Source organism: Chiroxiphia lanceolata, chromosome 6 (assembly GCF_009829145.1).
Source record: "Chiroxiphia lanceolata isolate bChiLan1 chromosome 6, bChiLan1.pri, whole genome shotgun sequence".
Taxonomy (NCBI): domain Eukaryota; kingdom Metazoa; phylum Chordata; class Aves; order Passeriformes; family Pipridae; genus Chiroxiphia; species Chiroxiphia lanceolata.
The window spans coordinates 28,505,079-28,529,604 of NC_045642.1; the positions used below are offsets into that span (position 1 = coordinate 28,505,079).

The 24,526-nt window shown below is 40.8% G+C and overlaps 1 protein-coding gene across 10 annotated transcripts in view; it reads left to right on the plus strand.

The window, feature by feature from the left end:
- The window catches only part of DPF3 (double PHD fingers 3), a 158,631-nt gene that overhangs the window by 17,339 nt on the left and 116,766 nt on the right, over positions 1-24,526 (plus strand). The window contains exon 1 of one of the 10 annotated variants that reach the window (XM_032690232.1): positions 20,868-20,882. The exons of the other annotated variants lie outside the window; for them this stretch is intronic. The gene's annotated coding sequence lies outside the window, so the exon portion shown is untranslated. Of the gene's footprint in view, positions 1-20,867; positions 20,883-24,526 lie in introns of those variants that run through there. 10 annotated transcript variants of the gene reach the window in all.

The window sequence follows — 24,526 nt, forward strand, 5'->3', positions numbered from 1 at the left end:
TTTGCCTAGTTAGAGATTGTTTGAAAGGTGATGAAAATTACCCTATAATAAAACTGCAGCTACACAGTAGGGGACAGTGCTTGTGTGAGACATTCTTTTTCTGCTTTATGTTGGCCACACACCTCTGTAGCAATAATTATTACAAAATGACTCATCAGCATGCTACGTGGAGCACCACCTACTCTAGTGACACTGGTGCTCCCCTGGGCTGGCAGATACCTGTGCTCTAAGGGGATCTGGGGCTTCCTGGCAGCATAGGCAAAGCTGCGTTTTGCCTCTCCAAGGATAAGGAGTCAAGGCCAGTGCTATTCCAGGTATGGGGAAGGAAGAAGTAGGAAGAACTGGAATGGAGAACAAGGGGAGGATGAAGCCTGCTACTCCTTTTCCAGCCGGGAGGGTATGGGAAATGGGAATGGGACCTGCAGGTGGGAGCTTTTCTCCTGTAGCAGATACTCCCATTTGGGAGCCACCATGATACTCAGTATGATTTCCAAATGGCTTTGATAATGTTTTTTTGTGGAAGCTTTTAAAGAACCTAAGCTGCCTTGAGAAGTCCTCCAGAGGCACACTTCATTAAAACCCTTAAAACACTGGCTAGGAGCAACTGGTCAGGTCACCCATGGAGGCCCAGTGGGATCAATAACTGGGCCTGTACTACCTGATATTTGCAAATGATCTAGGAAAGAATGTGGAGAGGAGGTGGCAAACTTAGCTGATAATACTAAGTATACTCCATGCTGCAAAGCGTTAAAGAAGGACCCCATGAAACTGAATTTTTTTGGTCATTAAAATGACTGGTTATGTTCCATTTAGATAAATGTAAATTAAGGCATGCAGGAAAAATATCCCAAATTAAGGTATACAGGAATGTGGACAGAACTGATTATTGACACTGAAAAGTTTTGGAGTTATAATAAATCTACCAAAATATGATCTTTGTGCTCAATAGTAGGGAAAGATAAAAATAAGGTAATAAGGAAGAAAAGGGGGACAGGAAGGAAGAGATGGAGGCTGAATGTTATGAGTTAGTATCAAAGGAAAGAAAACAAACATCATTAGTATAAGAATATATTTGACACATTACTGATCTTAAAGGTTTTTTTCCAACCTAAATGATTCTATGGTTCCATGATTCTACGTGAATCCAAGGTTTGGAGCATGTTGGAATACTGTGAGCAGTTTGGTCTCCCTGTCTTGAAAAGGATACAATAAGCACAAAGATGTACTGAGAAAGAAACAAGGTGGATCAAAAGGAATGACTTCTGTATGAAGAATTACTAAATTGATTTGGGTTTTCCAGTCTGTAAAAAGATTTCTGACTCTCTCTATGAGAGAAGTTCATGAGATCAGGAGTATCATGAAAGGGGCAAATAGCAGATGGATGGATGTTCGTTCTCTCTCTTGAAGTCAAAAGTTAGGACATCAAATGAGATTATCAAGATATTGGTTCAAAAGGAACAAAAGGAGATACTTTTCTGCTAAATATTAAATACATCTGTGAAACTCTTTACAATGGGATGTATGGGATATTAAAGTTTACCTGGGTTCAAAATTTCAGCTTTACAGAAGGAAAATCCTTCAATGGCTTTTGAATACCCTGATATCTGAATCACAGTTCCCCAGAGGTTGAGAGGATATACAAGTATATTTCCTGCAGAATAGCACTATATCCATATTTTGTGTGCCTTCCTTACTGCCCTGAGTTTGAGACAGCATCCTGGTTAGATGGACCTTTGGTCTGACCTGGTATGGCTGTTTTTATGTGCCGAAGTCTCTGGCAGTCACACAGTACTTAGCAGTCTTGCAAGAAAGACCTTGAGAAGTTTCAAAATAAGAGACCCAAAAATGCAAGATGGAATTCTGATTACTGGCTGAATAACTAGAGCTGTATTTTGTTCTTTGCAATGTTTGCTCCTGCATGTCAACCCTAGGGGGAAGTCGGTGTGCCAGTTCACCCGGGTCTTGCAACGACTGAGACAATCTGTTTATTAAACATACGCTTTGGCTGCTGTACAGAGGAAATGGCATGATCCAGACTGGTAATGCAGAGACTTGTATTTAGTTTCTGCCTACACCATTGACTTTCTGTATATATTCAGACAAGTCCTGTACCTTATTGTCCCTCTGTTTCCCTATGAAAAGAATACATAAAATCCTTTATTTCTTTTATTAAAGACAAGTTTGAGATACATGGTTATAAAGTGCTAAATAAGGGGCTAAAACTTGTGGGTGAATACAAAGTGTTTGATGCTGATTTGTTTAATGGGCATTACATTTAAGAGATTTGCTGCCTTTAATATCTGTTCATAGGCCTCTCATTCAGACTGGGTAGGATGTAAAACCTATATTCAGATTCATTCTAGAGGGAAAAAATCTTAATTAGTTGTTTCTACACTTATTAGTTATTCATTGGTTTGGGGTGTGTGTGTCAGTATTGGCAGGGTGAACCCCAGGGAAATCTGCAGTGATCTGAGCTGACTAGAGGAAACATTTTTGTTTTATCTTTTCTGTCCTATTGCACAGTTTCTTTTTGCTTTTTTACTCTCACTACGTCACTGCTAATGGAATGAATTTTTTAGTTCTGTCTCAGATTCACAATCATATGTGACCTTTGCTCTTCATGTGTCTGTCTTTCTGCTCCTGTGGCCATTTGTAGACATGTCTTATAAGTTAATATTTATAATGAAAGGCAACTGGTGGCACTTGTCTATAAGGTGGTTGTCCTCTTCTCATGCTGGGCAGTACCTGAATCCTGATGAGGAGACAGACATGCTCTTGTTCCAAACTAAAGGTATTCACTGGAATGATTATTAGTTCCATATTAGGCACTTGATCAGGATAGTTTACAATGTTTCCAGGACATTGCACACATTGGGTAAAAGAGACAACGAAACACATCTTTTTCAGTGCACTAGCTAGGTATTCACACAGCTTTCTACAGTCAGGAGGAAGCTCTGATGTGCTCCTTTTATGTATCAGCATTTGAGTTCTTAGATACCATGTTTCTGAGAAATCTTTAGAGATGAAACGCAAACTTTGGCAGCATGACCAAGAAGACCTACATGATTGCCTTCACTACTGGGATTCAACTGCTGGGATTGCATCGGTCCTCTGCCTCAAAGCTGCTATGGATCAGGAAGTGTGGGAGAGGACCCAGGAGGTTGTGCAAACCTCCTCTAAGTTTCACTAATAAACTTCTAAGTATGTTTGAAATGAAATAGCTGGGACTGCGACATTCCTATGGAGAACCTTACTGCAGCAAAAGAAAGCAGCAGCTCCTATAAATGTATCTGCTTGGTGCTTCCCCTATTGGGCACCAGAGTAGTCATAATGTGAATGGAAGTCTACATTGCAAATGTGAAGGCAAAAGACGTGCAATTGCTTCTTGACACTACTGTATGTTTCCATGCTGATGGGTTCACAGGGCCGCTGCAGGTGGCTACCAGGAATAAGTGTGGATTGTGAAGAAAGACTGGCAGTAAAATAATTAGTATTGGTATTATTATATTTGATTTTGTCTCAATTATTTAACTGTTCTTACTTGAATGCACAAGTTTTACTTTTTTTTTTCTGATTCTCTTCCTCACTGCAAGGTGTGTGTGTGGAGTGAGTGAGTGGCTGTGTGGTACTTAGCTGCCAGCAGGGGTTAAACTGTGACACCCTGGAATTTGTTTCCACTTACAGTCCAAGCTGCTTTTGTGCCAGTTACAGCTACTTTTTGACTTGGAAAAAAGTGGTTATTTGAATGACATCTTGCTCTCAATTTTATGTAGTTTCCTCTACATGTAGATTCTGCATGAAGGCCACCAGAAGTGTAGAGAGGTACCTAAACATGGCTTAGCAAAGTTATTCTATGCTATGCAAACAGTAACTCAGTGCAAAGAGCATTCACCCCAGCCTATGCTGCTATGCTCCCAGGGACTATGCTCAGAGCGTGGTTTTGTCCCAGTCTTCCCTTGTTAACTTTCCTTCTGATTGTCTGTATACATTGCACTGCTTCACTCTCTGCCCAGTGACCAAAGGCCTCCATTTATGAAGTAGAATAACAGATAAAAGAACACCCTCACAAAAAAACCCAATCAAAAACCAGCAAAACCTCCCCCCCCCATCAAGAAAGCACCCATTCTAGTTGAAGATATGCCACTTTTTGAGCCAAGTACTGAAGGATGTAACAAACACTTGAAGTGAAATTTTTCATGGAGCAAAATACATTAAATAAAAACAGAAAAATGAACTCTAATTCAGTATTAATATTTCAGTTTATGTGAGTATTGTACCTTAGTTTCACTTTCTGCCTTTTTCTGTTCAATCTCAGTTCTAGTTGAAGATTTTCTCTACCTTTTGGATTTCTAAAAACTATAATCTGTATTAAGGCAGTTGATAACACCTTGAAAGTGTTAATTTTGAATCCCCTCCTGCAGTTTAACCCTTTTGTTTAAGAGGCCCAAGAACAGTCTTCTTGTCAGACTTCCAGCTCAGTCCCAGTTCTTGCTCACCTAATGCTATTTTTAGTGGAAGAAAATAGAAATATTTCTAGCTGTTAGGATATTCTATTTCCTTAATCCCTGGAAGGGCCAAAATGAGATGGATGAAGACAAGCAAACCCCTAACAAAGTGAAGTAATGAGTTACCACTGTTGAAGCAGGGCAAGAGGTCAGGACTGAGGGAAGGATTGGAAAGAAAATGTGTGTGCATACATGTGTGTTCTACTTTGCTTTGAGAATAATTCAAAGAAAACGACCACAGATATGAAGGCATCCAATCCCTTAAAAGGTTTGCAGCTTTTTGATTTGAAAAAACTGGTATTCCAGTGGGATAGGGGGATGTATGCAGGCTTTTTTTCCTCACTAATCTCTTGGTATCCCTGAAATTGTTATAGGGACTCTTCCAAAATGTAAGTTCATGTGTCAGTGCTCTTCCCATATACTAATGAAGAATAAAATAGTTTTGGTGGGGGCATACTTTCAAGTCCTGTGGAGGGTGTGAAAACAAATCTAAAGGCTGGCTACAGGCAGTGGTGACACAAGAAGACTTGGAGAGGACGACTACCTGGATTCTAAGGCAGAAGTGTTTTATTGGAGAAGGGCTGCTCGGGGAAGTGACTGGCAAAAGGACATTGGAGAATGAATAGGAAGCATGGTAGAGACATGGTAAGGTATGAAAAGAGGTTCTGTCGGCCAGAAGAAAAATGAAGACACAAAAAGACAGATTGTAATACAAACTAAAGACATTTCCATTAATTAACTCCTTTAAAAAGTACTATTAACTAGAAATCAGTATTGTAAGTAGCTCCCACTAGGCTGTGATTTCATTGCACTGACTAAACAGTTTTTGACCCAAGAACTTCCAGCTGGCAACTACCACCAGTCCTGGTCCCCGTGAACTACTGGGATGGGCGTACCTTAGCAAATGAGGAACATGAGAGCAATTGGCTATCCACAGTGTTCCTTGGAGAGGATAGCCTGTGGGGCCTGGTGTGATGTCCTTGGGCATAATGCTGGGATTTTGGATGAGAGGGCTCAGATCTGGAAAAACAACAGCAAGAATTCTTTTCCAGACCCTATGTGAAAAAGTGGGAAGAGAGACTTTGGGAAGTGGTGCAGTGGGAACAGTGAGAGGGCTCTCATGACAAAAGAGAGTAAAATACAGCTTCAACAGCAGGTGCCAAAGCTGATGATAATTATACTCCTGTTCCTGAGGGGAGGTGTGAGGCAGAGACGCTTTTGTGCATTTGGGTTTTTATAGACTAAATGGGCACCACAGGTCAAGGCATCTGATCGCTTTTCCTCCCACTGGTAAAGGAAGGAAATCCATTTTCTTTCTACTCCTCCCACTGAAGAACGGAGACAGGAAATACAGTGGCAGCCTTGCAGGAAAGGGCAAGGGGCAGTGCCAGGGATACCTCTGCACCAGTGCATTGCAATGTGGACACAAACTGCACAACTGTCACATAGAAGCTTTGTGGGTTACAGCTCTGAGAGGAAGCAGAAGCAAAAAGCCTTTTTCTCTGGCTCCTAGACTTAACCCTTCATCTGCTAAGCAGGATTTGCCATGCCAGATCAGACCTGTTATCTGCCTCATCCAGAATCTTATTCTGGCAACATTACTAGAAGCTGGATTTTTAGTGTCTTCTATGGGTCTTCAGTGGAAGCTTTATCATGAGAGCTCAATTGTTTAGGCTAAAGAGACAGTGTATGCTGTCTTCAGAGGTGCTGTTTGCTTTAACAGATTCTCTCTCTAGTGCCATTCCCACTCCCACTTCCTTCTCTTGGGAACTGGAAGGGACTGAGAAATGTAATCCCATTTATTTTGCTCATGGGTACAGGACACATTCTGTGCCCACTGAGTTTGGCAGGGAGATCTCAAGGGGAAGCCTGTGAGAGTAACTCCCTTGGGGCCTGCCTGCATGTGAGCAGCTAAACTGACCTGTTTACTTTTCCCTCTCTGTTCCTGTCAGATAGACTTTCTCCTAAAGATCCTGCAGGCTTTGTGTGACCTGGAAGCATTTAGTCCTAAATGCTTCCAGCCCAACAACGGCTCTCAACATACTTCATCATCGAATACAACAAAGAGAGTCTCCCACTTTTGAAATGCATCTATCTGTGCTAGAGTAATTTGTGTAGTTCCCTATTTTGTGCATTTTTGTTTTCTGAACTGATCAGTATAAATTAGAATTTGGTAAGTGATCTTCAGCCTCTGTTGTTTTTCTGATATGGTGGTTCATTCACCAACAGAGCATGTAAAATACTCCAGTTTGAAACCTGTCATATTTTGCCCAGGTGTTAACAACAGCACAAGGTGTGCCAAGAGGGGTGAGATGGGCCTCAGGCTCTGTTGGTATATAAAATATGAACTTAAGAATCAACTCTTTCGTGTTGTCCTAAATGACTGTTTAACCCTCGCACTCTCTTTTTTGCAGCAGTGAGTAGCACACACAAGGAAAACATATTCTTGTCTTTCACATCATAGATACAAGACAATGGGATAGAAAAGCCCAGCCCACGAGTCACAAGTGCATAAAAGTGGACTGTAGGTATCATGCCATTCATCTTCAAGGGGAAAGAATAAAAGCTGTGCAGTGTAAGGAAAGGTTTTCTAGGAGACTGGCATTTGCAGTGCTGCAGTGGTCCCAAGGACACCATCTTCCAGTTAGGGTTTGGAAAAATAAGAAATTGTTTAAATTGTTACATAATTTCTTGTAGAAATTTGGTGGATGACTTTACTGCCCTGCTTTGTTCTATCCTCTGTCCAGGACAGGGCTTCAAAACTGGCATTGGACATTGTGCTGAAGGCTACAGCAGGAGACCTCTGTATCCTGCACGATGTGCCTCAGAGACTCCTTCCTCTGCTGCCACTATCCTAACACACCTCCTTAAGAAAGGAGCCACAATCTGCCCTATATCTGCTTTTGTTCATTACAGACTTGTGGTAAGGAAGCACACCTTCTCACAGTCACTGCTTAAATATTACTGGGAGTCTCACTACCTCCGCTGGAACTACGGGTGGGAGAGTAGCTTCATGAGAACAGCTCTATTTTCAAGAACTGTGCTGACTAATTTTGTGCAGCCAGTGAAGAGAATTACCAGGCTTTAGGCTGAATCCAGTGTGTGCTGGACAGGGTTTTTCATGTTTAATCACTGCTGTGTGACTGTGTGTGCAGTGCAGAAATAGTAAAAAATGTGTGTAGTTATGATGCATCTCATTGTCCACTCTTCATGCCTTGAATTAAGGTGCTCAGAGTAGCACTTCACATCTTCAAAGCACCACACCAGTTGTTATATGGAAATTCCTGTGATGAAGCCATATTGTGATATTCCCATTTTTAAAATTAGGGAATTGAAATATAGAGAGGAGGACGAGAGAAGTGAATTCAGAGGCCTGGGACTTTAGAAAGATTTAAGTAGCATTTAGGAGTTGCTGGCCTCTATGCTTGTGTTAAGCATGAAGAAATCGGCCTCTGTCTGGATATTATTTATGTAATCTTATATGCATATGTATATTCCAATTCTTCATGACTGTCAATCATCTTGGGACAGCTTGTTAAGAGCCATACTGAGGTGTTCCTCATACAGATTCACCTGACTGCATAACTTCATAAGACCCTCCCTGTGACCCTTGTCACAGGTGGCTGCTACCCTCTCACGTGCAATGTAGGAAGTACAGGAGTCTGAAAGTTGACATTATTGACATTCCTTCAGTTTCTTTTATGTAACAATGTAGAATAAACAATTAAAATTAAACCATTTTAAAGAATCAATTAAAATAAATTTTTCTTAATGTTCTGAGAAATCACAATCTGATGTCACTAGATTGGAGAGATGAAGCCCTCCTCCTGTGAGGAGTGACTGAGGGAACTGCACAAGTTCAGGCTATAGAAGAGATAGCCTTGTGGGAAGCCTTCCAATACTTACAGAGAGGTCATCAGGCAGATGAAGCCAGGCTCTTTGCAGCGCTGCACAGCAGGAGGATGAGAGACAAAGAGTATAAGTTGAAACAAGAGATTCAGAATGGCTGTAAGGAAAAGCTTTTTCACCCTGAGGACAGTCAAACAGTGAGAGATGCTGCCCAGAGAGACTATGCAACCTCTATGCTTTGAGGTTTTCGAGGCTGAACTGGACAAAGCTCTGAGAAACCTGGTCTGACCTCACAGCTGACCCTGGTTTGAACAGGAGGTTGTACTGCAGACCTTTAGAAGTCTCTTCAGACTTGAATTATCTTGGATTATTATGCAATTTTTTGCCTCATGTGCTGCAAATCAGTGTTCATATTGAATATCCAGAAGGCTATGTATGTTATGGAAAGGAAGCTGAATCGAGCAAACATGTCTTCAGGGATAGTAGGGTAAAATATTGCCCATTTTTGAAAAGTTTCTTGGTCTCATTAATTGTAGTGGAGACACATAAAAACTTAATGGAAAGGCTTGGTGACAGTCTTGTGCCCTGGCACTAGCAGTGTGAAAAGCTCTTTTCAGATTTCCACAGCTTTAAAGATGATACACACAATTCCTGATAACATTAAAGGGATGTAGCTCATTCTCCTCTCCTCTCTCCTTCCCACCAGTAGCACTGCCTTGGGGTGACTCTGTTTTACTGTTCATGAACGTGAGAAGCAGTGGAGGAAAGTCCTCACAACTCCCTTCTCTGTATGGAGCACAACAATGTTTACTTGCAACCCATGTTACCTCCGGTGACCATTATTTGTGGTACATGACATATACATTTTCAAGAAATGTAAACCGTAAACTGTATTTTACACTAGGGTAAATGAAGACTGTCTAGGCCACAAGTATTTGGTCTGGAGAGTTTTTAATATGCTCTGGAGAGAGATTTAATGGGAAAAAATAACAGAGTTTTTGCAAATCTTACATGTTGCGAACAGACTAATATTAGTTACTTCATACCCTTTGCTTAGACAAAAGAACACAAGTTGAATATTTAATTTTGTTAGATTTTTTTTCTCAGAACTGTAGACTCCACTTTTGCTGATTTCTTGGCACAATACTGTATCAATAGAGATACTCTGAGTGAGTGCTAGAAGGAGTAGGTTTTGTGTGGGATAGGATGCTGTATTTGCCAGTTCTGATTATGTACTCTGAAGTGGCAAGATGAATATGAAACAGTTATCCTTGGAAAAACTGTACTGTACAGAGTACAGAGAAATAAAAAAGTCATAATCTAAGAAAAACATAATACCAGAAATAAAGGGTACGGCTACAGAGTAATAACAGTCAAGCTGGATACACTGGAGGTAGCAAAGCAATGATAATGGTTTCTGCCTGGAGCTTCTAATTTAAAACTTTATAAACTCTTAACTTTATGAAATCCTTACCATGCTTCCCTTCACCCTTCTCTACCCCACTTGGTGTCAGTTTTTGAACACATTGCCTAGCTGTTCCCATTTTCTGTGAAAGCCAGTCTTTTAAACAGAAACAGAACCTTTGACCCTCTCACCTGATACCTGCTAAAGTTATATAGCATGAAACTCTCCACTTATCACTGAACACCTGAAGGTGTAAGAGGACACCTCTCCTTTGCTACGGCGAAGCTCCAAAAAGCTTAGCAACCTGCCTCTCTTCTTCCTTGAACTCAGAGAATACCACTAGAAAAGAAAAATTGAGGCTGAGATATAAGTATATAAAAGAAGAACCCCCTTCCTCTTCTCTGTCTAGTCAAGTTGGGCAGGAAAATCCTCTTGACAATTCAGACTATGTGTTTCTCGAAAATGTTAATGAACTCTGCAAGCTGCCTGGAGAAACTAGAATGAGAAGCATGCCTAGCAGTTAGATTTCAGGCATCATGAGTCAGAACAACCAACTTGCATTTCTTGCATCCTTAGTGTCCTTGGACAGGTTATTTAACTACTCAGCAACTCAGTTTTGTTTCCTATATAAGGAGAACAATAAACCTCACATGCACTAAAGGAATGTTTAAGGGTTAGTTGATGCATACTTGTAAAAAGCCTTAAAAGGGCCTATTGAGAGACAACCTGTAATTATTGTATGCATCATGATTACCTGAGATTGCTTCTCATGATTACCTGAGATTGCTTCTATGTGTTTATGTGTACATGTATGCACACAATTGGTTTGAGTACAGTCTGCTAAGGGCACCTGACCAGTAGTGGATTCAAAAAGGAGTTCTGAGATTTGGAAGGTGGAGGGTAAGTCTTCTGCTAAAGTTAAATTACTTGCTTCAGTGGGAGTTGACATTTACTGAGGTATTAACTTTAGGAAAAGTAGGGGGTGATGAAGAAGGAAAAGAAGTACTCCTTCTTATATTTTGGTGGTTACAGGTTCTTTCCTTTATCTACAGCATGCTTACAGGCAAGATCTTACAAGACTCCCTCACCTTGCTTTAAAAAGATCAAGGGCTCCTTCATTCAAAGGAATGAGAAGATACTTTATGCCCCACAACCCTTTTAAGCCTATGGCTTCTCTCCAAGGGAGGCAGTTCTGATGGTGTTTCTAGTGATGTGCCTACTTGTCCACAGGAAACTAAATCAAAACACCTCACCCTCTAGTTTACAAATGCTATGATATGCATACGCTACATGTAAGAGTAGGCCACTGTCATGGAGAGCTGTGTGGAAAAGGCAGAGATGAATTTTGGTAACTCTAGCTCTACAACAGATGTTTAATAGAGAAGTGTGGACTTTGTTTCAGTTCAATGGTATTACTGATCTTGGGTGGTCAGAAAAGAAATACAAAGAAATGAAAAGTGTGGTCGAAGATGGAGTTTTTCAGTAGGGCAGCTTCCTCCTTCTCTGGATTTCACATGTATTTTTAGCTTTCTTGCTTCTGACACCTTGAAGAGAAATGGAAGCCCTCAAGGAAATAGTGCTTTATTCTTTAACTTAAAATTTTAGGTGTTCACATGTCTGTAATCAGAGAATGTCTAAGACATATCTAAATGCAGGACTGGACCTTCTTACTGGAGAAAGAGTTACCTGAACTCTCTTTAAGTTTTGCTCAGAAGCAGAATGCTGTGTGCTCATGAGGTGGGTAGAGGGAGCAGGGAGTTTCTGGGGCAATTATTTGAAAACTATGGAGACTGGGCAGTGTTTTCACTGAGTGTTTTGGGGTGGAGTATGTCGATTCTTCAAAACCAATCCAGTTTACAGAATACAGTTGATTTTTTCCTAAATCAAAGAGTTGAAGTTGTTTTTCAGAGAAATTTTAGAACACATATGATCATTCTATTTTGATATTTTCTGATTTATTTATTTTTAAGCGGAAATTGCTTAATAATTCACAAGGCCCCAAAGGTTAAAATCAAAGTGAAGTACTGTAATTGACTTGAAGACTTTTTTTAATGTATTGCAAGTTTATGCACTTTGCTAAGATTTTAAATTCTTGTGCTTTTGTGGCAGAGGACAACAAATCTCCTCCACATCACGAGAGGTGAGAAAATAATTTCGCAGATTTAATAAATGAGAGATGCGAATCCAAGAAATTCTAATCATAGTTCTTTGAATGTCTGCGCCATGCTGAACAAATCAGAAGCCTGTATCATAATCAGGACTACTGCTGCTTACAGAATCACAGAATCACTTAGGTTGTAAAAGACCTCTAAGGTCATTGAGTCCAACCTTTGACTGATCACACCAATCACCTCCTTGTCTAACTAGACCATGGCACTAAGTGCCACGTCCAGTTGTTTCTTGAACACCTCCAGGGATGGTGACTCCTCCACCTTCCTAGGAAGTCTGTTGCCATGCTTAACAATCCTTTCCATGAAGAAATTCTTCTTCATGTCCAACCTGAACCTCACCTGGTGCAGCTTGAGGCTATGTCTTCTTGTCCTGTTGCTAGTTGCCTGGGAGAAGAGGCTGACCCCCATCTGGCTACAACCTCCTTTCAGGTAGTTGTAGAGAGCAACGAGGTCTCCCTTGAGCGTCCTTTTCTCCAGGCTAAACAACCCCAGCTCTCTCAGCCGCTCCTCATATGACTTACTCTCTAAATCCTTCACCAGCTCTGTTGCCCTTTTCTGGACATGCTTGAGCACCTCAATGTTGTAGTGAGGGGCTCAAAACTCAACACAGGACTCGAGGTGTGGCCTCACCAGTGCTGAGTACAGGGGAACAGTCACTGCCCTGGTCCTGCTGGCCACGCTATTTTCGATACAAGCCAGGATGCCATTGGCCTTCTTGGCCACCTGGGCACACTGCTGGCTTGTGTTCAGATGCATTGTGTAGGCTTGCAGTACTGCCTATCTGAAAATTGTGACACAGACAGATCCTTCCCTTCAGGAAGATTAAAAAAAAAAGTTTTTTTTTTAAGGGTGCCTTTTTGAATGTCTGTCTTTACTTTTTGGGTTTTGAGCCTTGAGGTGACAAGTCCCAGCAAACCCCAGATTTAGAAACACTTTTATACCTATGAATGCCACAGTTGTGTAAATCATGTGACTCTGGAATGGAACTTTGAGGAAGAACACCACATTTCAGAAAATATGAAATCAATCCGTGGGAACTGGTAAGAGCTGCTTTACACTTCTTGTGATATTGGAAGTGAGTTGAGAACTATCGAAAGCTTCTGAGAACCAACATAGACACTTGATCATTCCTGTCAATGGACTGACTGACTACACAGTAGGCATGTAAAAATTAATTCTTCCTTATAAAGTTCCCTGAAGTTGCAAAGAGAATGTGTTTCATGCAGATTTTATTGGCTGGCCTGTTTTTTTGGTGATAATAACCTATCTCAAACTGAAACAAAGTGAGGCTCTTTCATGTTTGCCAGAATATATTTAACTTTTTGTAATTTATTCACCTGATTTGGGAGCAAGCTTGTTTGTTTTTTTCAGGGAAGGTGCCTGCTTTTGTCCCATTTTATGATTGGTAAACAAAAATGCAAGGAAGATGAGTGGCTGATAGAAGGTCACACACTGAACTATCTTAGGTGAGTTTTACATTGTAGACCAGTCTGGCTCATGGTCAGGCAAATGAGGACCAGCAGTATTTATCCTCTTTTTCCTCTCTTTCCTCATCCGTCACACACAAATCAGTCTCCTCCATAGTCAGGGATTTCTTGCTTAGATTCAATATTTTGTACAAAAGGCACCAGAATGGGGGCACCAATTAATGGGATGTTTCCTGACATTGTGGCAGGCTGACTTCCAAACCCAAATGAGTGAACGAAGAAAAACTAGACTGAAGACTGTATGAGGGACAGAGAGTTGGTCATAAGGAGACCACAACCAGGCAGAGAACAACTGTCTTCTGCTAAATCTTTCATGAATCAACAAATCAGCTATGTCTTTATCACAGGGTCTGGGCTCATTGAAGCTTCTCAGTAGTTATGGAAGTAAAGCCTTCTAGATATGCTTGGCAGAACACAGGGGGGACCTGTGAACACTCTGAAGACAGCCCTTTTCCTTTTTTACAGTTGTACCTAAACACAAATGATTAATGTACTTTTCCTACTGACAAGGTTCTCTTAAACACATATATACTTCCTTGTGTGCAACTTAGTTTTCAGAGTGGCTGTTAAAGATTAGGCTCATTGTGGAGGCTGAGATGGGAAACTGCTGTTGGTGTAGAGTGAATAGTACCCCTGTGCCCTTTGGAAGGGCAATTTGGATCTCCTCCCTTGGTGCTTTTGCAGCATGCTGTTGGAATGGCACTTGCCTGCCTGATCCCTGCTCCTTCAGGTAGGCCACCATTTCAGCTAGTGTTTTCTGTTGGGCAGATCAAACAGTATCCTGTTTTATCTGCTGTGCTTTATCTCCTGACCTGAAAATCAATTCTCCCATTGCTGTCTGAGAAGAGACTATTCCCTATACCTCATGTCTTTCTCCCTCAAACTCTTTCTTTAACTTGTTTATGGTTTGACCAGGTAGTTTGTTATATTGCTACATGTGGTTTATACAGATGGGCCTCTGAAAGGGAAAGAACCCTCCCAAACCTGCAGCTTACATGTCTCTTTCTCTATCTCCTCTTCCTTCTCTTCTCCCTGCCCCCCACACTAGAAAAAAATATTCAGTTAATCAACAGTTGTATCTGTTAAAATATTAGTCTGTGGGATACTACATGCAAGAGCAAATCCTACAGAAACTTCTTGCACCTGCAGGGGAAATGTTCCATATATGGCATGTAGGCTGGCAGAGTCTTGATTCAGAATAAAATTTAAATGATTCTGGTCGTTTTGCCACATCCTGTTTCTCTCATTTATGCATGCACTATTTTGATAACCAGCAAATAGTTCTCAGTTTGCTGGAGCTAAAGATAGTCTTGAATTGTAGCACTAGTACCCTTCTCCGTTAGAAGTGCCTGGGCTCTCTCCCCTTGGGGCCAGCCTCGAAAACTGGGGCGAGACTTAAGCTTCCTTTCTGGTGTTTCTTTAGGTTTAGCACGATTTCATAACTGCTTTTGAAGTGTTTCAGAGTAACCTGAACATGAAGAGCTGCAGAGTTTCATTCTCTGGTTACTCAAATAACCAGTGTCACCTATCTCTTTGTTTCTTAACTTGTGATCCTTTGTTTTGTGTGAGATGCTAAGTAGATGGAGAAAAGCAGCTAGTATGCTTCAATTTCCTGACTCTGCCCGAGGGCCTTCCCTTGTTAACTCTATTTCTAGGATTAAGGCTTTTTTGGCACATAAACTGTTATGTAGATCCCTTGGCTGAAACTTAGAGTTTACCTTGATCTGATAACATGTGTTAATAGTGTAAATGCTTGGTACAGAGCTTTGACTTGGAATAGTTTTCTGAATGAAGAAAACATAACATCTCTCCTATGAAGACAGACTGAGAGAGTAGGGCTTATTCACTGTAAAGAAGGGAAGGCTCCAGGGAGACCTTATAGCACTTTCCAGTACCTAAACGGGGTTTACAAGAAGGCTGGAGAGCGACTTTTTACCAGGTCGTGTAGTGATAGCACAAGAGGGAATGGCTTTAAACTGACAGAGTACAGGTTTAGATTAGATATGAGGAAAAAATTTTTTACCGTGAGGGTGGTGAGGCACAGAAACAGGTTGCCTAGAGAAGTTTTAGATACCCCATCCCTGGAAGTGTTCAAGGCCAGGCTGGATGGGGCTTGGAGCAACTTGGTCTAGTGGAAGGTGTCCCTGCAAATGGCAGAGGGATTGGAACAAGATGATCTTTATGGTCACTTCCAACCCAAACCATTCTATGATTCTATGAAACGAGGAAGAAGACTACAGATCCAGTTGAATAACTGGCAGAGATTACAGTTGGAAATTGGAGGTTTAACAGTGCTCCCCTGCTGGAAAATCCCAGGCTGGGTTTCATGCACTGTGCAGTTGGTTTCCACAGTCAGACGCTTGCATGTGCTGTTGGATTCAGCTTTAGTGGATGTAGACCTTCTCTTGAAGCTGAGATCTAGTTAAAATTATCATTTTGTTACTCTCAAATGTGAAGAATGACCAGGCTGGGATTTTGTGCAGGTCCCTCAGGCTTTTTGAAAACAAAGTCCTTTCTGACATTTGATGCTTTCTGGGGCTTTCACATAATCTATGTTAAGCTAATCAGCCTTTGATCTATGCAGGCTTTTGTGCCTCCCGAGACAAATGGAAAGGATGTATATTTTAACTAGGTACTAGTTAACTAGATTTCCAGAGGACTAAAGTGATAAGCAGGTCCTTCTACACGTTTATAACTTCTTCATGTTTCTTTTCCTTGGTCTATCAGGAGGTGCTAACCATCCTAATACACTACAGCCATTTAAATTGCACACAAAAATACTTGGCTGTCCAATGGCCAATAATGCAGAATGCCACAGCTCCCATGTGGCAGTTGGGAGCCCAGCACTGGACACACCAACCATTACCACCAGTTATTTGCTATCTGTGGATAGCATTTAGAGTAAGGATGAAGTCAGTGAGACTGCTCAGGTAAGCAAGACTAGTATTTTGGGGCACCTTGCTCTCATCAGTAATCCTGGAACTCCTCAGCTAAGCGAGACTAATAACATTTGGCTGTGTGTGCAGAGAGTTGTGTTCTTTCCATTAAACAAAACGTGACCTCTACAGGTTCTCCTTTTCTGGTGTAAACATGATGTCTACACCAAGTGGGGAACCTCTGTACTAGTGCTGCTGAGTCCAAATAAAGTAATGGTGACAGGATCCTTCCTTGGAACTTACTCTGCCACATTCATAATGCAGCAATGCAAAAAAATGTACTCATTGGACCAGATCCTCACAACTGTTGTAAATCTTGGTCACCTTATGGACTTTGCTGGAAGTGTGCCAGGGTACACAAGGAAACAACTGGGATCATTCTCCTTCTTTATTCCCTATCACCACCATGTATATTTTATTTTACTTTTAGCATTTATATGTTGGGACTGATGCCCCCTGCTCATGGCAGGGGAGTTGGAACTAGATAGTCTTTAAGGTCCCTTCCAACCCAAACCGTTCCATGATTCTACAAAATATTTGTTTGCCTATTTTTTTCCACAGTGCTGCTGCTGACATTCTGACATTTCTGCAGGGTAGAGATGTGGTTTGTTACCAACTTTCAGCAAGCATTGCCCATCCCTTCCCCTTTCCCCTCCTTCTCTGCTTTGGGGAGCAGATGGTGCTAATTCCCATAGTGGCTCTTGATACAGCTGAGGTCTCTTCTCTGATGCCTCCACTGTATCATGGAAACTCCCTGTGGTATATTTGGAGAAGAGAACACACAGTTGATTATTGTCTTTTGTTTATGACTTTTAAGATCCTATTAGGATTATATTTCTTTTTGTTGTGCTCTTCCACCTCCCCTTCCAACCTGTCTCAAAGATCTTTGGTTTGAAACTCCCTGCAGCTTGGGGAATATTACTTTTCATTACTGTTATAAGGTATATTATTTTGCATTCCTACAGATATCTACCCATCACACATTTATCTTTGTAAACACCCTCCGATTTTGATTGTACTTACAATTTTTTGAAGCAGAAATGCTGACTCTTTACATAAAACAAAGGTCATTCTATTGCTTTCTGTTTCAATTTAGAGGCTGAAGCATTGCTAATTGCCATTTTAAATAGTCAATTCTTTAGTGCCTCTCTTCTCATCCTTTGGACCTCCTCCTCTCTTGTATTATATAAGTACAACAGGATGATTGCTGAAACACATCTTCCTCTCCCCAGGGCTGTCAGTGTCTCATGCTCCTTCCTCGCAGACTCCCTGTGATGTTTTTTGGACTAGTTCTCTGACTCTAACACCACATCCCTGTCTTCAATGCACTGCATTGCTCTCTCCCAACCTGATTCTTTTCAATCATATTCTTTCCTCTTTGCAATTAAGTCAGTGGTTTTATATAGGTGAAATCAGGACTGGAATTTCACCTCCTGTGTCCGAATGCTTTATTTCTCATGCCAGCTTTTCTTCTAATTCAGCTTGCTGAGTTGTTCCAGCACTCTCCTGCCACAAATGTCTCCATGCGTTTTTGCATATCATATAACAATGCCTCTCGGACCCTGTGCATTGTGCTGCTCAACTTTCCTCCAAACCACTCACAAAATCCCCTCCGTTTAGACAGGCCTTCCTTTGCTGTTCTCCACCCTGGTCTTTTATGCCAGATATGAAGCCAAATCCTGATGCTACTGAAGTCATTTGAAATGTTGCCATTTGCAATGCTGAGATGAAAACTGAGTTCACTGTCTACAGATTTAAATATTATGAATGGGGGGGAAGTGGGGAGTGAAGTAACACAAGAAAAAGAATCATTAAGTTTATTATGCCTGCTGAACAGATCCTGTGGGCTCTCGCTGTTGTGGCATGTGTCCTTCCGTGCTGCTGGTTTTTGTCACCCTTGCTATGCTATGCTTAATTTAGATTGTAAATTCTTCACACCAGACTCTTTCTGTTTCATTTCTCCTTAATGTGGCATGCCCACCCATGGCCTTTCGCAAATGTAGTAATTCAAGGAGAAGATGTAGTCTTCTGAAAATTGTACCCAGTTTAAGCAAATTAAAAATAATAATAATAAATAAATAAATCACCTTCTCATGGTACCAAACAGGAAACCTCTGGGCAGTGGTCAGGATCTCAGTGGAAAGTCTAGCTTCACTCTCTAATGTGCAATGACCGCAGTAAGGTACAGAACAGAAGCCTGTGGAGCAACATTTTGTTCATCACCTTTGTATCCATGCCAGGCTGAGGGATACACATCCTTAAAATTCTTTGTATGGGCAGATGTAATTTTCTTTTGAAACTGTACACACAGAACTAACCTCAGCATGGTCTTCAGCAAATATTCACCCTCATTCTATGTTATGAGAGAGGACAAACAGTGATCCTGTGCTTTTTCTGACAGTACTATGTACAGTCTCCTATATACCATCTCAGGTGAATCCTTAAAGGCCTGAGCCATCCCACTGACATAATGTTTTGGAGTTGCTGTGATTTTGTAGAGAGCCTTGGGTTTGGTCCAGTCAGTCCTAATGATGTACTGAGTGGTCGTTATGGCTGAAATGAAAAAGGCAAGAAGTGCTTTCTACAGCTGAAGCTCAGACCGGAGGTGGGGAGCAAAGCAGGCTGTTTCTGGGGAGCTGCATGACTCTGCCACTCATCCCCTTGTTCACTAATAAGTGGCCTGTGCCCTTCCTGAGATACAGAGTAATGTATTCCAGTTACATCAAACTCTGATACCGCTGATAAAAATGGCACGATGGATTAGAATGTATTTTGCAGCTATCACAAGCTAATTTCATTCTTGCTGAAGTCACTGCCTAAACAAAGCCAACATTCCTCTCCGACACATGTGAGATTACTTCCCCCCCTCCTTTTTCTTTCTCTGTTAAAGGTTCACTTTAAAACACCAAAGACCTGATCCTCCTCTTGCTCCTGGATTTCACTGGTTTAATTCCTACAACTTGCACAGTTCTCTTGGTTTAGAGATGTGATAAAAGAAAACCAGAGTCTCTTTCATGTCATGTGATGAGCCAGTGGTGGCATGGTGCACTGGGAGAGAGCTGCATCAGCTTGCAATGAAGGTCTGTCTGTCTTGCTGCATCCGTTGCTTTGATATTTGAATGGGACTCTTTTGAGACAGTCTCTGTCACTCCTTAACTAGCCTGTCACTCCAGAGAGGAAAGAAAAACTGAACAAAAAATCCTGGGATGGGAATCTAATGTGGCTTTCCTGAATGACAGGGCACAGCACAAAGCTGGCCAAAGAAATATGTATTTAAACAAATTACTTCACAGTTACACGTTAACCCTTGAGTGAGTGGCTTGTGTAATCTAAGAAATAATGGTGGGAAGAAGCTTCAGGCAGGAATCTCAGAACATCCCTTGTAAGCGTAAGCTTACACATGATACTCATGTGAATAGTGGGAAATGGAAGTTGGGGATCTACAGCTGGAAGACCCTCTGCCGTATGCTGTCCTGTAAGGATAATGGTTGAAGCATTTGATGACTGATTGGGAATTTGTATCTCCATGTGATGGGCTCATGTACCTGAGAGACAGCTTCACTCACTGCCCTTAGGATCTGCACTGAAACAAAAGGTATCACAGGACTAAGTAAAAATTCTAAACCAGGCCGGGATGTCCTGCTGTGTGGGAGACCAGAGTTTTAGCAAGAGCCAGTCACAAACTCCAGAGCATGTCTGAGCCAAGGATAAGAATGGCCATTGTGGGAATTAAAGCAAATGCAAAACACAGGCTTGGTTATTGTTTCAGTCACTTCTGAACAGTCACTGATCCATTCATGTAACTCTTAGGAACAGGTGTTGCTTTTTTTGCAAGGGGCGAAAACTAATGTTCTGAAGTATGTAGCTCAGTTAGAGTGCTCCCACCTAGTATTTTTAGCTAATACAACAAGTAAAACTGATATTCTGCAAAGCAAGTGCTAAAGTCTTAACATGTACCTTGATTTTTTTCCTAAGGTTAGCTGCCACTTTAATTTCTCTAGAATCTTGTTTTTCTGCTAGAAAAGATACCTGACAATTATACTCTGTGAAATTTATTTTTGTTTTGTTCCTGTAAAATGGTATTTTTTCCAAACAATATTTAACTAGAGAGTTCATCTTTAGCATAACTCTTATTTCACGGGAATTACATCAGAAACAAATTAGAAAGTAATGACTCAAACATTTATCATTAGATTTGTCATTAGAATATCTTGTACTCTGTGGCCCTGTAAATGCTTTCCACATCAGAGGTAAGGTCTTCATTAGGACAAATGAGATAACTACTACAGGCTTGTAGTAGCCATGTAGGTTTTTTCTCTCCCCATTTAAATAGATTTAACTAAAGTTAGTTCTTATTGCTAGATTTACAGATCTGCTGACTTAAATCTCCTTCCTGATGAGCTTGTCCAATATTGTCATCAGGAATGGAAGCCTTCCCACAGGCTGTCCTGCCAATCTGCACCATTACTAGGCCTTAAATATGTGAGATAATGGGATTCCTTTTATTCTGTCAGCTAGAGAGTAAATTGGTAAGAAGTTGATTTCAGGTAAATCAATATATTACTTATCTAAAGCAAAATAAATCCATATAGGAAGACATAGTGTTAAACATGTACATTTTAACCAATGTAGTCAGTCCAGAAATAGACACCTTTTGATGAGTGATGTTGCAATTCTAAGGTGTTTGTGACTTCCTTGCTTCCAGAAATTACTGCTGCCACAGCGTCCTAGCAGAGCAGTTTGTGTGCTTTCATTTTAGGTGACATCAGTTGGTTTAGCTATGACCAACAATTTAAACTTGTTAAGCTAACCCAGTTTCTTTTGTTTGATGAAAATTGGAAACCTTCTTCAACAAAACTGGGTCAATAACCTCTGATATGGTGGTGCCACCACCATTGCAGCTGATGCTAAATGAGGACTTCTAAGCACAGAAGAAATTGGTAAAATCTCCTTAGGTAACCTACTCTTCAGAAATGTTTTTGGCACATGTGGTCCTCAAGAAGTAGGCTTACTGTTGTACAGGTGCTCATGGTATCATTATCTGACCACTATTGACTGGATTTAGACTCCCAAGACAGTATGTGAGGATGCAAGTTTTATTAAATTCTCTCGAAGTATTTCTATCTGGTTTTCCCCCTTGCCCTTTATTTCAGAACGTGGCTAAGAAACATGAAATTTGTTATTCTTCATTACGGATTTAAATGTCTCAGAAATGTGACTTTTCATACTTCACAAGGATGGTATTACTTGCCAGTAATATTTTTGTTAATGGATCTTCATAGTTATCTATGAACCAGGTAGAGAAAAATATGATGGTGAAGGTGTATGTTGACCTGCACCAGTTGATGGTACTTTATCATCGAACCGATAAAGTACAACTGTGTGTTCACTCTTCACTTGTCCCACCAGTATAAACAGTAAGAACAATAGTTACATTCAGAGGCAGTTGTACAAATTCTCGTTTTTGTACCATATATCAGGAGAATCTGATGTAAGAATCTTTAAAAAGAATACCAAAATAAGTTCAGCTTTAATAAGAAGCAACTTGAGTCCTTACTAGAATTGAACCATCTTGGATGAAAAATTTCTGAAAAGTAAAAATTTCCTCCTCTATTTCTTTCACATTCCAGCTTGCAAAAAGGAACAGAATAGCCAAAGTAGACAAAAGTGCTCTTGCGGGATAGTGAGCCTGCTGGAAAGGCAGACGTTTCTGCTCTCCCAGAGCAGGGCTGTGCTCAAGTGGAATCTTAGCTCAGTTGTGCCAGACTAGGCAGTTTGTGTCCAAATCACAACTGAAAAGAGTTGCTAGTGAGATTCCAAGGTGGCTGGCTAGAGAGCTGTAATAAAAGCTCCCAAAGAAGTGAATTAGTCCTGAAATGATTAGCCAGCTTTGTGTGCCTGCCCCAATTGCAGGTGTTTGAGAGGAGGCTGTTTATTTTAGTTCACAGAGCTATCTATAGGCTAAAAATTTAGTTAAGGATTTCCTAGGGTTATTCAAGTATGAGTATATGTACGTTATGAAATATTTATAAGGATGGTTACAACATGGAAATATGTTGTCTGTTTCTGGCTGTACAAGTTTTGGAGGAAGAAGATGGAAAAGTACTCTGAATTGGAGGCATTAAAGGGACTAATAGCATGAAATTCAAAGTTGGAAGACTCAGGTATTAGATTTGTCTTATATTTGTTTTTAATTGTTTTTTCTTTCTTTTCTTTTTCATATGCTTTTTTTCTCATCTGTTCTGTATGAAAGGTGTGAAAAATGGTGATATCAAATATAAGCAAGAAATTCTCAAAACTGCAGTGCAGGCAAACAGAGGAGCATTAGCTTTTTGTTTCCTAGTGTCTTCTGTACTATGACCTTCAGTATGACTTATGTTAATAGGAGGTTAAAAACCTTTTGATAAGAATGTGAACTTTGAAGTTGGTTGTGTTCCTTTTACTGGAAGCTTTGTTACAAGAGACTTCCAGCCTTCCCACCCCACTGTAGAGAGGTTTTTCTTGTGGATGGAACAGAAGGCAAGTGCTTTTCCCAGGAGAGTTCACAGCGTAGCATGAGCATTACAAAATCATCACGCAGCTCCTCTTCCTTCTCCCTATAGGAATAAGTTTGCCTTTTGTTTTCATGAGGTCAAATTGACTGCTGAGTTTTAGTGGAGTGTGGTCTGCCCCTGGTGTACATTTTACTCATATGACAATTTCTATAGGATCTCAAGCAATCATGGTCTGTCAGGACCTTCACCTCAGAGCCATTTTGCATCCACACAGTGTTCCATTAACATCAAATTTGGGCTTTGATTCAACAATGACTCACTGAGGGCAGAGCACTGCTTCATGAAGTACCAGCTATGCACTCCATACTGCCTGGGATTTTTTTAAATTGCAGAGCATCCCAGGAGATTCAGATTTATTTCTTGAGTCAATGGGGCTTTGGTAGTTAGAGGTTGTTCTGAGATGCTCCCACTGGTTACATACTTGAGATATCACCAAGTATTTGGTGTACTTGGTGGTTGTAGTGGATGCAGTGTGAGCTGGTCCAGAAGCAGCAAATTTTCTGTTTGTTTGTTTTAACGTATCACAGAAGATTGTTGAGGCTACCAAGAGCATTGGAGAGGCATATTTATTTATTTATAGACACACTGTTTACATATCATAGCTTGATGAAAAGCTGAACTCATTAGACTTGACCCGAACATGTGACTCTGTAGTTATCTGCATCACTCTGGATGGCTGTAGACCAAGGCAATATATGCGCGTACTCTGAGCTGCAGTTGTGTAGCTGAAGCAGTTGTCCTTTCAGCTTGTCTTTGCCTCTCTGCTGAAAGTTAATGTCCCCTTGGTGTGCCACTAAGCTCCTCCTTTTAGATATCTCTTTAAAAAGTAATTTGGATTAACATAAATATCATTTAAGCAGTAGGTCTCTTTACTTGAGTTTGTCTCAGCTGATAAAGGTTAGGGAATGCTTGCACAAGGCCCTTGGCTAGTGGCAATGGTGGTAGCTTCTGTCTGAGGCCTTGGGGATGAAGTGGGAAGTGACAAGACTCTCCATGTACCATGGTGGCACTCAGAGGACATGTGACAAAGGCATTTCCCTTCATAGTTTTTTGTATAAGTCTTGTTTTGCCTACATAGTCTCCACTGCCAGTAGCATTAATTGAAATGGAATACACCATTTATAAATATTTCTTTCTGAATCACCACTGTGATTTAGTACAATGGGTTTCTGTAGTATGCAAAGGAGGACAGAGGGGGTAAAAAGTCAAAGCACATGCAGAGTTCAAGCTCCACCATACTCTGCTATGGTGCATCCAGTGTGAGTAATATCACAAGGGTTATGCCTGTTTCTTATGAATGGTTCTTTTTGAAAGAGAAATGCTTTTTTGCTGATATGTTGACAAATGCACAAAAGTAATTGAGCTTCCTGTTGACAGGGTGGCTTATAGTAGCATGCAGACTATCTGTTTGGATAGAATTTCTGTGCTGTCTCTCAGGTGATGCTCTCACTAAACACTTCCTCTTTCTTCTTTGGAGGCTTTTTTATTGGTGCACCTTCACAATATTATCTAGGTGAATCGGGAACCACATTTGGGCTTCTGTCAAGGGTAATCTCTTAATGAGAGATCTTGCCATGTGTTTTATTTGCTCTTGAAATTATGTTAATAACTTGCTTGCA